Below are 14,538 nucleotides of genomic sequence, written 5' to 3' on the forward strand. Positions count from 1 at the left end.
ATCTCCTCAGGGCAGTTCCTGAAGATTTAGGTCTTCTTCCAAAGCTTATCTCAAGAGTCTTCCCAAGAAAGTGGCCTGCAGGTCAAAACACCATTGTACAGCTAAACAGTGTGGTGTGCAGGGTTGGAGCACACAAACGTGTTCTCACAGCCAGGCCTCCTGTGACAGGCTTGAAGGACCAGGAGAGCAGGGTCTGGTCTCTGCCCATGTGTGCTGGACACCCTGGGGAGTCTGCCCCAGATCAATTATCATGGAGTGGCCCATTTACTGCCCTGAACAGAGGTGCCTATGTCCGTTGCTAATGAGGTGGGGCATCCCAGAAGAGTTTAGAGTATGGTGACACAGCACAGGGATGAAGTGGTCCCATCCTTTGGGAGTGGCAAAAGAAGGCCAGAGACACACCGTGAATCCTACCTCTGTAAGTAAAAGGGAAAGACTCTCTGAACATCCCTGGGTGCAGAAGAACTCCACAAAGCCAGCTCAGATGTGGAAGCCTGACAGAACCCTGACATTTCTGTGTGTGACTCCAGGAACAAACCCCACTGGCCCAGTGAGATTCATCTCAGCTGCCTTGGACAGGCTCATTGCAAGTGGTCCTGTCTGCTACGTCACCCTTGCCCAAGGTGCTGGATTGTGCTCTCATAAGAACCAAAGCAATCAGAGAGGTTCTGGGATCCTTGGAAAAGACAGATATCAAAGCCATCTTCAAGATAGGCAAGAATAAGAACTGGGTGACTTAGGGGTTGCTAAGCCTACCTCCATCCCTGGGAAGCGGATGGGATATGTTCTCCTGCATCCATTTCCAGGCACTTGAAGGACAATAAAGAGATTGCTGAACCAAACTGGGCAGGGAAAAGAGAGGCATGGTTGTATACATGGAGTTTTTCAAGACCTAAAACATGGTCATGTGCGGTGTCTTTATAGCCAGATTGTTGTTGTCTGGGCTGAAGAAGTGGATGCTGGGTGGGAAGCTGGCTGAACCATCAAGCTCAAACGTCATCAAAGGTACAAAGTTCTCTGTGCAGCCAATTACCACGTGCAGCACCTTTCAGTAACCAGCAGTTGGGTCAGCACTGTTGAATGTCTTTTTCCTCCCCCTGTATGATGTGATGCAGTGCACTTTCAGCTCCTTTGTGGATGATGCAATGCTGGATGGAGGCCTTGAACAACCTCACCTGGTTCACTCTGCCTTGAGCAGGAGAGCGAGATAAGATGATGTTCAGGGCTCTCTTCAAACCTGAGTAATTCTGTGATTCAAAGAGTTTTTCCCTTGGAGAGGTTTTTGAAGAGAGAATAGATGGAGGAAGAAAAAAAAAAAAAAAAAGACAGAGAAGGACATAGAAAAGTTGTCAACATAAATAAAGCCGTTCCTGTGAAGAATGTTTCTCCACTCAGATCAGGAGGATGAAATATATTTGATCAGTTTGATAAAACAAGTACACTTGTGTCAGGTCACATCCTGGGCTGTAAGGAGGGCGATGGATGGGGATGGTGTTATGAGGTAATTTGTGTCTCAGAAACTCATTTTCCAGTAAAAAGCCTGTGGCTGTGAAGGGGACCATGGGGTCAGTTCTGGCTCTGGAGGTGACAGACCAGCAGCAGGGACATGGCTGGGAAAGAACCTCTGCACTAGGACAGGCCCTGTCCACGAAGAGGACTTGGAGATGGGCTGTCATGTCCATTCTGCCTGAGTACATGACAGGACAGCAGCTGGTACATGGTCATGTCTACCAGAGAAGCTGAAAGGCACTCATGGGTTTTACAAGATCATGGTGAGGTTACTTCTGTGTGGTGAGATGAAAGAACACAAGAAGCCTGACAGGTTGGGTTCCCTGCTTGAAGGGCAGTTTCTGAGATAGTCGAGCTTTCCATGGTAGTGGGAAAATGCAGGAGAGGGAGAAAAAAAGGCAAGAAGAGCAACTTGGAAGACAGAGACTGAATATCAGGAGGAAGAAATGTCACTGGAAGGGCAGTGCTGTGGTGCAAGAGGTCGCCCAGAGGTAGTCTGGATCAGCCTATGGTTTGTGTTCCAAAGAGCAGCCAGTGAGGGTGCAGACACAGCAGTGAAGGTGCAGAAATGCTGGGGTGAGAGCAGGTGGGGAAGCGAGATGGGCGTCTATAGCCTGCAAGGAAAGAGGGGAAGGTGTAGGACTGTGTGGAGCAGCCGGTGGTGGAAATGGCAAAAGGCACTGTCAAGGCTGGGAGGCATCGATAGAACCCAGGTCTTTGTCCCCTTGGCCTTGGCAGTTGTCTCTCCCACTGAGGCCAATGAGAAAACATGTTGTCCTCATGGCACTGGGGCCTCGTTGCCTCCTTGCAGCCCCATGGGGAAGCTGGAAGTTGTTGTCCCAGTGTTGTCCTTCCCTGGGCCTTGCACACACACATCCCACGGTCCCAGGAAGAGCCCTGAGCCGTGTGTGAGGGACAGGATCCCCCTTCCCATTGCCTGGAGCTCATGGGTCTCCTTTCTGCTTCAGAAAGCAAATCAAAAAGTTTCTCAGCATCAGAGCCACCTGCACAGGGCCTTGGCCCACCTGTCATCACAGCCTCCAACGAATCCCTGGGGAGCCTTTGTCAGGAACAGGCCTCATTAATGCTTCAAGGAACTTTGAAGTTTTGTTTCTGACTTTGCCTCCTTGAGAGCTTTGTTTGTTCTCAGTACCTGAGGTTCATGGACTCAGCCTCAAATGCAGCATGAGCTCACTAAAATGCCCCAAGCTCTCACAAGCCACATCTCCTGCATAATTTTCTTCAAGCTCTACAAAGCTTATAGAGTTAATTAGAGAGGTTTCAGGAGAGCAGATAAAGAGGACATTTTGAATGAGCACTTTGAAGATGTGATAGAAGAATTCTCCAATGGATACTGATGCAGAGTGTCTCCTAAGTAGGTGTGGACAGACAGGAAAAGCAGATTCAGCTCCAGCAGATCCCCACCACAGATGACCTGTGTCCATCAGTGCCAGCCCCTCTCCTCAGACCAGAACAAGAGTCCTGCTCCAGCAACAGAGCAGCCTGACCCAAATGAGTGTCTGCAGAAAGAGGTTTCTCTTCCTGCTGGATTCCTCCCTGCAGGCACAGAAATGCTCCCTTGCTCTTCTCCAGGGACATCCCTTTCCCCAGGTGAGGGTGTCCAGCCTGGCCTGGCCGGCTGGTCCTGGTTCCCTCCCTGTGCTCCCCACAGGGCCCTGAGCTGGCGATGCTGCTCTGCAGAGCGAGGGGCTGTGGTGCCCTGGGGCCATGGGATGACTCTGCTCTGGCCACGCTGGTTGGGCTGGGAAACAGACCCAGCTGGATGAGGATCACTGCTGCTGAGCCCTTTCCATCTTCCCAGCTGGCTCAGGAGCCGAGGACAAGGCTGGGCAGGACCATGGGGTGTCCCTCATGGCACAAAGGGCAGGGGCGGGCTGAACCAGATCCAGCCTCTGGGCTTCCCAAGATGGTGTCCTGTCTATCTTTTGGCATCCTGGCTCCTCACAGCCTGTCCTGGCATTGAAGGGCCCTTGTTACCCTGTGCCCTCCTCAGGTTCACCTCTTCCTCTGGGACACCTTGCATGATCACTCCTTTCATCAGGACTGTTTTGTTTAACCCAGCAGGCAGCTGAACATCACACACAGCCCTTCTCTTACTCCCTCCAGCCCAGTGGGATGGGAATCAGGAAAGAAATAAACATCTTGGGTTAAAATGAAGACAGTTTAATGAGACAGAAAGGCAAAACAATAACAATAGCAACAATAGCAACAATAGCAACAATAGCAACAATAGCAACAATAGCAACAACAGCAACAACAGCAACAACAGCAACAATAGCAACAACAGCAACAACAGCAACAACAGCAACAACAGCTACAACAGCTACAACAGCTACAACAGCAACAACAGCTACAACAGCTACAACAAACAGCTACAATAAATATAATATAATATAATATAATATAATATAATATAATATAATATAATATAATATAATAATGATAATAAATAAAATAATTATAGTAATAGTAATTATAATAATAATGATGGCAGTAGTAATAGTAGTAATTGCAAAAATGGTAATAATAATAACAGGAGATATAAACCAAGTCACGCACAATGCAATTGCTCACAACCCACTGAGTGACACCCAGCCAGATCCCAAACAGCGGTCCCCCAGATAACTTTTTTCTAGTTTACATACCAAGCATGACATCATATGGTGTGGAACATCCCTTTGGCCACTTGGACCAGCTGTCCTGCCTGTGCCCCTCCCACCTTCGTGTGCATCTCCAGCCTCCTTGATGAAAACTCCTTGGTTTGGTATAAACATGGCTTAGCAACAACCAAAACACCCCTGTGCTATCAACATTCTTCTCAGATTAAATCCAACACACCGCACTCTACCAGCTACTAGGAAGAAAATTAACTCTCTCCCAGCTGAAACCAGGACAGTGCCCCCCCCTTATTCTGTACCATCTGTGTTGTGCCCGGGTCCCACACTCTCCAATACATTCCAGGTAATCAACAGCACTTTTCCTATCTCTGGATATACACACAGATCTCACTCCTCAGCCTATAGGCCACGCCTCTAAAATGTCCAATGAGTTCACGTGGTCCATGGCTTAGGGCTCCAGGGGTCATAAGAGTCTTTCAGGACAGGAGAGATGGTCTTTGCTGTTGGACAGTTGTGTCCTGTGTCCAGAGCTCGTAGCTGGTGTATCTGTCACATCCAGGGACAGTGTGTGAGTCTGGGTGGGCAGCGAGTGGCACCTCAGGGAGATCCTCTGACAGCGCCTGGCAGCTCCACTCCTCTCCAGGATGCATCTGCCACTGCTGGTGGGACAGCGCCAGGCAGATCAGTCACAGACGTGTCCCTGTCTTTTTGGATGTGTGCGACCAAGAAGGGAGCTCTTCATCCAGGCCTTGGAACCTGACAAATCCCCCTGGGACCCTGAGCTAAACCCCAACCCTAACCACTTCCACTGACACCACTCCCTAAGCCCTAACCCTAACACTTATCCATCCCTTACCCTAACCCTAATCCTAACCCCTGCTCTTAAAACTTACCCTACACCTAGCATTCACCTAAAACTAACCATAACATTAACCCAACCACCACCCTAACCCTACCTCTTAGCCCAAAATCTAACCTAAACCAAACCCCTCCTAACCCTAAAACTAACCCTAACCCTAGCCTTCCCCTAACTCTTACTTGAAATATCACCCTAATGTTACCTCTATCCCTAACCTATAACCCTATATCCCTATAACCTATAACCCTAACCCTAAAAGTAACCCTAACCCATCATACTAACACCAGCCTTAAACCAAACACTAACCTAAACCAAGCCCTAAACCTAAATCCTAACCTGCAACTCTTACGACTGACTCTAACCCTAAACTAACCCTAATTCAAACCCTAACCCATTATCCTAACCCTAAAGCTATCCTGACCCCTAACCCCCAAACCTAACCCCTTACACTAATCCTAATGACTTACACCAACACTACCCCCTAACCACTAACCAGAATTGCAACCCTTAATGCCAACCCCAACCTCCATCTCCAATATAAGTCTAAAACCTAACTCTGACCATTCCACTATCACTACTGCCTAACACTAACCCTAACCCTAATGCTAACCCCATCCCTAACTCTAACCTAAATCTAAAGCTAAAACGTAATCCTAACTCTAACCCAAAACATAAAACTAACCTCTAACGCTAACTCCAACCCTACATTCTAACCCTCTTCTAAACCTAATCTAACTCTAATACTTACCCATAATCCTAACTCTAACCCTAACCCTAGTCCTACCCTTCCACCCTAATATTAAAACCTAACTCTGACTGCTTACGCTAACACTATTCCCTAACTCTGAAACCTAATGCTTAGCCCTAACACTAACTATATCTTAACACTAATCTAATCCTAATTGTAAACCTCATCCAAAGCGCTAACCGTAAGTCTAACTGTAAACACCATCCCCTAACTCTAATCTAACCCTAACCCTAAATCTAATCTGAAACTTAACCCTAATTCAAACCCTGAATCCTAAAACTAACCCCTAACCTTAACCACTTCACTGACACAACTCCCTGGCCTCCAAATATAACCCTAACTGTAAATCTAAAACTAACCACTAACCTTAACTCTAACTTGAACACTAACCATACCCAAAATGTAAATCCAAACCCTAACCCGAAATCTAACCCTAGTACCTAATCCTACTCCTAACCACTTCCACTACTCCGTAACCCCAACCCGTAACACTAACCCAACACTTACCAAAAGCCTAATCCTTATCCTAAACCCTAACCCTGAATCTAATCTGAACCCCAAACCCCTGTCCCAAAACCTAACTCTACCTCTAATCCCAAACCCTAACTGCAACCCTAACCCGTCATTCTAACCTTAACCCTATCCCCACTCCTAACCCTACCCCCTTACGGTAATCCTAACCACTTATAATAACGCTACTCCCTAACCCCTAACCCCAAAATAAACCCCTACCACCAACCCTAACACTAACCTAAAACTAATCTAACTGTAACCCGAAGCCCTTACCCCAATTCCAACCCTAACCCTAACTCCTAACCCTAAGCCTAACCCTAACAGTAAGCCTAACCCTAACCTGAAAACTAACCCCTATCCCTAACTCAAATGCCTAACCACAAGCACTAACCATAGGCCCTTACCCCTAAACCTAACCTGTACTCTAATCCTGACCCTGACTCTAACTCTATTCCCTAACCCTAATCTAAACCTAACCCTAAACCTTATCCAACACTAACCCTTATCTAAATGATAACCCTAGTGCTAACCCTAACTCTAAATGCAATCCTAACTCTTAAACCTAACTTAACCCTTAAACTAAGCCCTAACTTGTACCCCAACACTAACCTTAACTGTAATTCCTAACCCTAACTCCAAGTCTAAACCTAAACATCTAACGCTAACTCTACCCCTAACCAAAACCGTAACACCAGACTCTAACTCTAACCCTTCCCCCAACTGGTAATGCCAACTCTAACCCTAACCATCATCTAACCCTAGCTGAAACCCTAACCCTAAGTCATAACTGCTGACCCTAACACTATCCTTAGCTATAATACTAACTCATCTCCCTAATCACTAACCCTTCCCCTAACCCATAAAACTAACCCCTAACCATAACCACATATATGAACATTCCTTGATAAACCTCCACCCTGATCCTAACCTCTAAGCCATAACTCTAACCCTAACCTAATCTCTACCCCCATCCCCAAACCCTAACCCTATTCACAACCTAATCCTAACTGTAAGCCTACCCCCTAACACCTATCCCTAAAAAAATCTAACCATAATGCTTAACCCATACCCTCACTCTAATCCTAAATCAAAGCCTGAGTCTAAGCCTAAACTCAAACCCTAACCCTACCTCTAACTTTAATCATAAACCTAAATCTAAATCTAAACTTAACCCTAACCCTACCCCTGTCCCTAACCCATAAACCTAACCACTTCAACTGACCCTAACACTACACCCTAACCGCGAAACCTAACACTATTCCAACACTTACCCTAACCTTAATCCTAACTCCTACCACTAATTCTAACCATAAATCTAAAACTGAGCCCTAACCCTGACTCTAACAGTAACCCTAAACTCTAACCCCAATACTAAACGCTAAGCCTAACTTAACACTATCACTAACCTAACCTTAATGTTAAGCCGTAACTAACCTAACCTAACCTAACCTAACACTAACACTAATTCTAACCTGAAATCTACACCTAACCCCTAAATTCACCTCTAACCCATGTAAACCTCATCCAAACCCCTAACCATAAATCTAACTGTAAACACCATCCCCTAACTCTAATCTAACCCTAAATCTAATCTGAAACTTAACCCTAACTCAAACCCTAAATCCTAAAACTAACCCCTAAACTTAACCACTTCCACTGACACAACTCCCTGGCCCCTAAACCTAACCCTAACTGTAAATCTAAAACTAACCACTAACCCTAACTCTAACCTGAACACTAACCATACCCAAAATGTAAATCCAAACTACACCCTAACCCTGAAACGTAACACTATTCCAACCCATACCCTAACCTTACCCCTAACCTCTACCACTAACTCTAACCATAAATCTAAAACTGAACCCTAACCCTGACTCTAACCCTAACAGCAACCCTAAACCCTAACCCCAATCCTAAACTATAACCCTAAACTAACACTAACCCTATCACTAACCTAACCTTAATGGTAAGCTGAAACTAACCTAACCTAACCCTAACCCAGACCCAACACTAACCCTAATTCTAACCTGAAATCTAAGCCTAACCCCTAAATTTACTCTAAATGAAACCTTAAACCTAAACATAACCCTAATCTAATCCTAGCCCCATTTCTATCTCTAGCTCCTGAACCCAGCCACCAACCATAAGCACTTATACTAAAATTAACACTAACCCAACCCTAATATCTAACCCTAACCATTAACTCAACCTCTAAGCCTAATCGGAAAGCCTAACCTAAGCCTATCTCTAATCCAATGCTAAATCCTAACGCATCATTCTAAGATAAACTTTAACCCTAAACCTCTATCCCAAAAATAACATTAACACTACCTCTAACCCTAACCCAGTGTCCTAGCCCTAACCCTTCAATATAAATCTAAAACCTAAACCTGACCATCCAAATAACAAAACTCCTAACCCCAACGTCTAACTCTAATCCAAACCTTACCCCAACCCTAATCCTAATCCCTATCTTTAACTCAAATCTTAACTCTAAGTCTAAAATCTAAGCCTAATTCTAATCCTAAATCTAATGAAAATTATAATGGTAACCCCTAGGATGACCTCTAACCCTTACCCTAACCCTAACCCTAATTCTAACTCTAACCCCTAACACTCACCCCTAACCTAAACCTAATTATAACTGTAATACTTACAAATAGTGCTAACCTTAACCATATTCCTACCCTTTCCCCCGAAACATGAAGTCTAACTGCTTATACTAACACTATTCCCTAAACCCTAACCTTAATCCTTACCTCTAACACTAACCCTAATACTAACCTTTACCACTAACCACATCCCTACCGATAAACCCTAAACCTAATCCTAATCAAACCCTAATAATAACCCTAACACTACCCCTAACACCTATCCCTAAATCTAAACCTCTAATGTTAATCCAATCACTTACTGTAATCCTAAAGCAAAGGCTAAATCTAAGACCAACCTCTAGCCCTAACTCTAAAACTAATTCAATGCCCTAACCCCGATTCTTACCCTAAACCTTAATCTAACCCTACCCCTAAATCTAACCCCAAAACTTAACTCTACCCCTAAGACAACTCCGGAACCCCTAACACTAACCCTAATCCAACCATTACCCTGAACCAAATCCTAAAATTTAAGCCTAAATGTAAACCTAAATACTAATCCTAAATCTAATCCTAAAATTTAAGACAAACCCCTAACTCTAACCCTAAGACTAACATCACATAAATAGAAATCCAAACCCTAACCTAACAATACCCCCAACCCAAAATCTAACGCTAACATCAAACCCTAACTCTAACCTTTCTCCCTAACTGGTAATGCTACCCAATAACTGACTCTAATCTAACCCTAAAAGGAACTATAACCCTAAACCTGAGTCCTAACCACTTATCCTAGCCATAATTTATCCTTCAATCTAATCCTAATTCTTCTCCCTAATACCTAAGCCTAACACCAACCCCCTAAAGCTGACTCTAAAGCTCAGCCCTAAACCTTAACCCTAACCCTAGCCAGTAACCATCAATCTAAACCTCACCCTTACTCGAGCAATAACCCCTAAACCCTGAAACTAACTCTACCTAACCCTAACCAGTTCCACTAACCGTAACACTGCTCCCTAACACAAACCGAACACTTATGATAACTCTAATGCTAACTCCTAACACTAACTAAAACCTTAATGGTAAGCTTAAACCCTAATACTAACTCTAACCCTAACTTGAAACCTAGTCCTAACACTAAACCTAAACCCTCACCTTAACCTAACCATAACCCTATCACTAACCTAACTTTAACCACAACCCTTAAGCCAACCTAACCCAACACTAGCCCCAACATGAAATCTAACCCTAACCTGACCTCTAAACAGAATCCTAAGCCTAACTCTAACCCTAACTCTAGCCTCACCCCTAAACCTAATCTCCTATGCTAATCTTAACCATTTACAATAACATTACTCCCTAACCATGAACCCGAACCCCTATCTCCAACAGAATTCTAAAACCTAACCCTAACCACCTTTTCCAACACTACTGCCTAACCCGTAAACTTTAATCTAACCCTTACCCTAATCCTAATTATATTTCCTATCCCTACCTCTAACCCCAACCCCTAAATCTTACCCCAAGCCCCAACTCTACACCTAAGCTACTCCTAACTATGTCCACTAACGCTACTCCCTCAACCCTAAGTCTAACCCTAAATTCTACCCAATTCTCTTCACCCTAATGGAACACTAATGCAAACCCCTAACTCTAACTCCAACTCTAAACCTAATGCTTAGCCTTCTTACTGTAATCACAAATCTAAGCCTCAACCTAAAACCAAACTCTACCCCTAACCCAAACCCAAAAGCCCTAACCTTAATTCTAACCCTAATCCTAATCAAACCCTGACCCTACCCCTAAATCTAACCCTAACCCTGACTCTAAACATAACTCTAACCCTAGCCCTGCGTCCTATAACTAACCCCTAACCCTAACCACTTCCACTGACACTACTCTCGAACTCCAACACTAATCAAATCCTACCCCTAATACTTGAACAACTAACCCAAACCCCAATGCAAACACATACTCGAACCTCAAACCCTACCTCTCAGACTAATCCCTAGCTCCTAACTCTAGCACTAACCATAACTCCTAACCCTAAAGCCTAACTCTAACACATACCCCTAATCCTAAACCTCATCTAACTCAAACACAGGAATTCTAACCCTAACTCTGACCCCTTGCCCTACGTTTAACCCTATTTCTAACCCTAAATGTAACCATTCCCCCTAACCCTAGCTCAAACCCCTAACACCAAAATCTAACCCCACCCCCTAATTCCTAAGCCTAACCCTAACTGTAACTCCTAACACTTACCTTTACCCTAAATCTAACCCTAGACCTTAACCCTACCACGTAACCCTAACGTAAACCTCATATAACCCAAATACAAACTCCTAACCCTAACCCTTAACGCTATACTCTAACCTCTTGCCCAAAGTTTAATCCCAACTCTAAGACTAACTCTAACCCAAAACCTGACCCATAACACTCACTCAAAACCTTAACCCCAAACACTAACCCTAACCATGTTCCCTAAGCCTATCCCAAACTCTAACCCTAACTCTAGCCCCTAACCCAAAACCTTATCTAACACTAACCCTCAACCTTATCTAAAACCTAGCCCTTATCTAAATGCTAAACCTAATCCTAACCCCAACTCTAAATGTAACCCTAACTTAACCCTTAAATTAAGCCCTAATTTTTACCCTAACTCTAACCTTTACTGGAAATCCTAACCCTAAGACTAAACCTGAAACCTAATGCTAACTCTAGCCCTGACCAAAGCCCTAACACCAAACCCTAACAATAACCCTAATCTTACCCTAAGCCTAACTATAACCATAACCCTAAATCCTAACGGCTTACTATAACCCTATCCTTAACTCTACTTCTAACTCTAACCACAAAAACAAACCCCTAACACTTATTCTAAACCTAACTCCTAAAACTTAACCCCAACCCTAGCCTGCAAGCCTCATTCTAAACCTCATACTTACTTTAACAATAACCCCTACACCTTAACACTAACCCAAATCCTATCCCTACAACTAAAATTAATTCTTTTCCCAAAGGCTAAGTCTAACCCTACCTCTAATTAGAACTCGAAAACTAACCACTAACCCTAATCGCAAACCCTAATCCTAACTATAACCCTAACCCCTAAACCTACCTGTAATCTAAACCTAACCTGAAACCTTACCTAATACTAACTCTAACTCTACACCCAAACCCCTAACCTGTATCTAAGTCTCATCTTACACTTTATCTCAACCTAACACTAATCCTAATCCCTAACTGGTAACTCTAATCCTGACCCTGTGCTTTACCCAAAGCCCTATCCCTACATCTGATGAAACACTAGCCCCCTCTGACGCTAATACAAACCTACTCCTAACCTGTAGCACTAATTCTCAGCCTAACATATCCTCTAACCCTAGCCCCTAACCCTAACACTGAAACCTAACCCTAAACACTAATCCTAACTCTAAACCTAACTAATACACGCTAGCCAAGAAACAATCACCAACAAATGATAACCCTAGGCAAAATTCTGATCCTGGTCCTAACCTCTAACCCCAGCTCTACCCCAAATTCCAACCCTTACTCTAACACTCTTAACCCTAACCACTATTCCAAACACTACCAGACCCCTAATCCTAACCTCAAACCCAAAATTTAACCATTTCCCTTATCCCCAAACCCTATCACTAACTACAATGCCAATTCCTCAACCCTAACCCTACCCTAATCCTAACCACTAACACTAACTCTAAACCTAAACCATAAACCTACTTCTAGCCAAAACCCAACCTTAACTCTGTCCCTACCCCTATCCCTAACTACTTACCATAATACTCTTCACTAACCCCTAACACTCATCTAACCCTAAGTCTAACCCTAGCACCTAACAGCAAACTGTAGCTCTAATCCTAATCCTAACCCATAAACCTAACTTTAACCCTATCACTAACTCAAACCCTAAACACTAAACCTAAACCCAAGCCCTCATTCTATCCCTTACCCACAATCTGTAACCCTAATGCTAAACCTAATTCTAACCCTGAGCAGCACTCTTAAGTCTCCTCCATCTCCTCTTTTTCTTCCTCTTGAGGGGGCAGATGGGCCCTGTGTCCAGACAGGTCCTGGGGCCTGACACTTGCACCACGGGCCTGATCTTTCGGTGCTGACAGCTGGGTGCCTCCCTGCCACCGCTGGGACCCTTGCCTGCCACCTCCTTCCCCGCAGGGGACACTGAGCCCTCCTGTGAGATACTTCTTCTTCTTCCCTGGGGGCTGGAGACTTGATCCTTGTCCTTCCCAGCCAGAGCACAGGGGCTGCTGTCTGCTCCACGGTGCTGCTTACACTGACACTTTTTGGAGGAACCAGGGGTGACCTGGCTGGGCTCCTTCTCGCTGCTTCAGGGAGGAAGGTGGTGTAAAGGGTGGGCAGTGGAACAGCTGGTCATGGGGAGGCTGGGAGCCAAAGGGCTGAGCTGAGGATGAAGCTGAAGGTCGGCTTTTCATGATTTGGCCAATGGAGAGCAGATGAGGACAGCCTGCAGAACAGGAAAAGAGGCTGACATGATCTGAAGGCCAGGTCAGGAGCAGGAGCCCCCCTCTTCCTCCACACTCCACAGTGCACAAGCACAGCACCCAACTGCCACCATCTTAGCCAATCCAAGAGAACAGGACAGGTGGCTGCTGAAATCACTACCCCAGGCCACCTGCCATGTCAGACAGTTGCCTCGTGGACTACTGGCCTTGCTGCCGTGCAGGAGCCTGGGAGTGACTGGCACCACTTACCTCGACTTGCCAAAAGGCCAAGGAGTTGGGGTGGGTGGTGTCCATGGGGTAGCTGTGGTTGGCCAGTTGTGAATGAGGTGGTGTGCAATGGTCACTTCTGCTCACCTTCCACAGGATGCTGCGCTGCAGTTATTGACATGAAAAAGAAAAAAACAACAAACTTGGTGATCTAAAGAAAAGAGGTTTTCATAAGCCAAGAGAAGAAAACAAGAAGGTGAGCCCAGAGAAAAAGGAAGGGTAAAGACACAGAAGGGGAGAGGAAAGTGGGGGGTGGTCAACAAATCAGAAGTGTTTTCTCTTAGAAGCAGAAATGAAAAAAAGGAAGGAAGGAAATTTAAACAGAAACCCCAGCGCACTGTCCTGAGCCCTGGTTGCACAGCGGCACCCATAGGGCCGGTCCCAGCCCCTGTGTGGGGAGGAGGAGACTCTGCAGCCTCCAGCTGGGGAGTCACCTGCTCCCATCGCCCCAGGGGACAAGACACTCAGAGAAGATTGGTGAGGCCACCCCGCTCCAGGGACTGGCACAGCCGCCCCTCTGTCCTGAGCAAGAAGACAGGAGGCGTTTCTCCAGCCTTAATCAGGGATGGGAACAACAGCAGGGACCTGGCTCTGTACCCCAAACCAGAGCAACTGCTGCAGCCCTGGGGATGAGGGGCTCTCCCTGTCTGCCTCCAGCTTAGCAAGACACCCAGCATCCAGTCTACACTCTCCCCAACACAATCTCCAGCTCAGAAGACATAAGGCACCTGTCAAAGACTCCAGGCAGAAGCTCAGACTCACTTTTTGGTAGAAAGCACCAGCTTCATGGCTGGTGGTGGTGACATGGTGATGTTCAGCTCCAGAGCAGTGCTGGCCAACAGGGAGGATTTCAATTTTGCCAATTTGGAGTCTTGGGTGCAGCCATCTTGGTGCTGGAGCCAGT

At 45.4% G+C, this 14,538-nt stretch overlaps 1 long non-coding RNA gene across 3 annotated transcripts in view; it reads left to right on the forward strand.

Annotated features, from left to right (window-relative positions):
• Nucleotides 1-14,538, forward strand: part of LOC309451970 — a 626,315-nt gene that overhangs the window by 350,574 nt on the left and 261,203 nt on the right. The gene's annotated exons all lie outside the window — the stretch shown is intronic.

This window comes from Streptopelia decaocto, assembly GCF_964273445.1.
Source record: "Streptopelia decaocto genome assembly, contig: HAP1_SCAFFOLD_45, whole genome shotgun sequence".
In the NCBI taxonomy this organism is placed as follows: Eukaryota; Metazoa; Chordata; class Aves; order Columbiformes; family Columbidae; genus Streptopelia; species Streptopelia decaocto.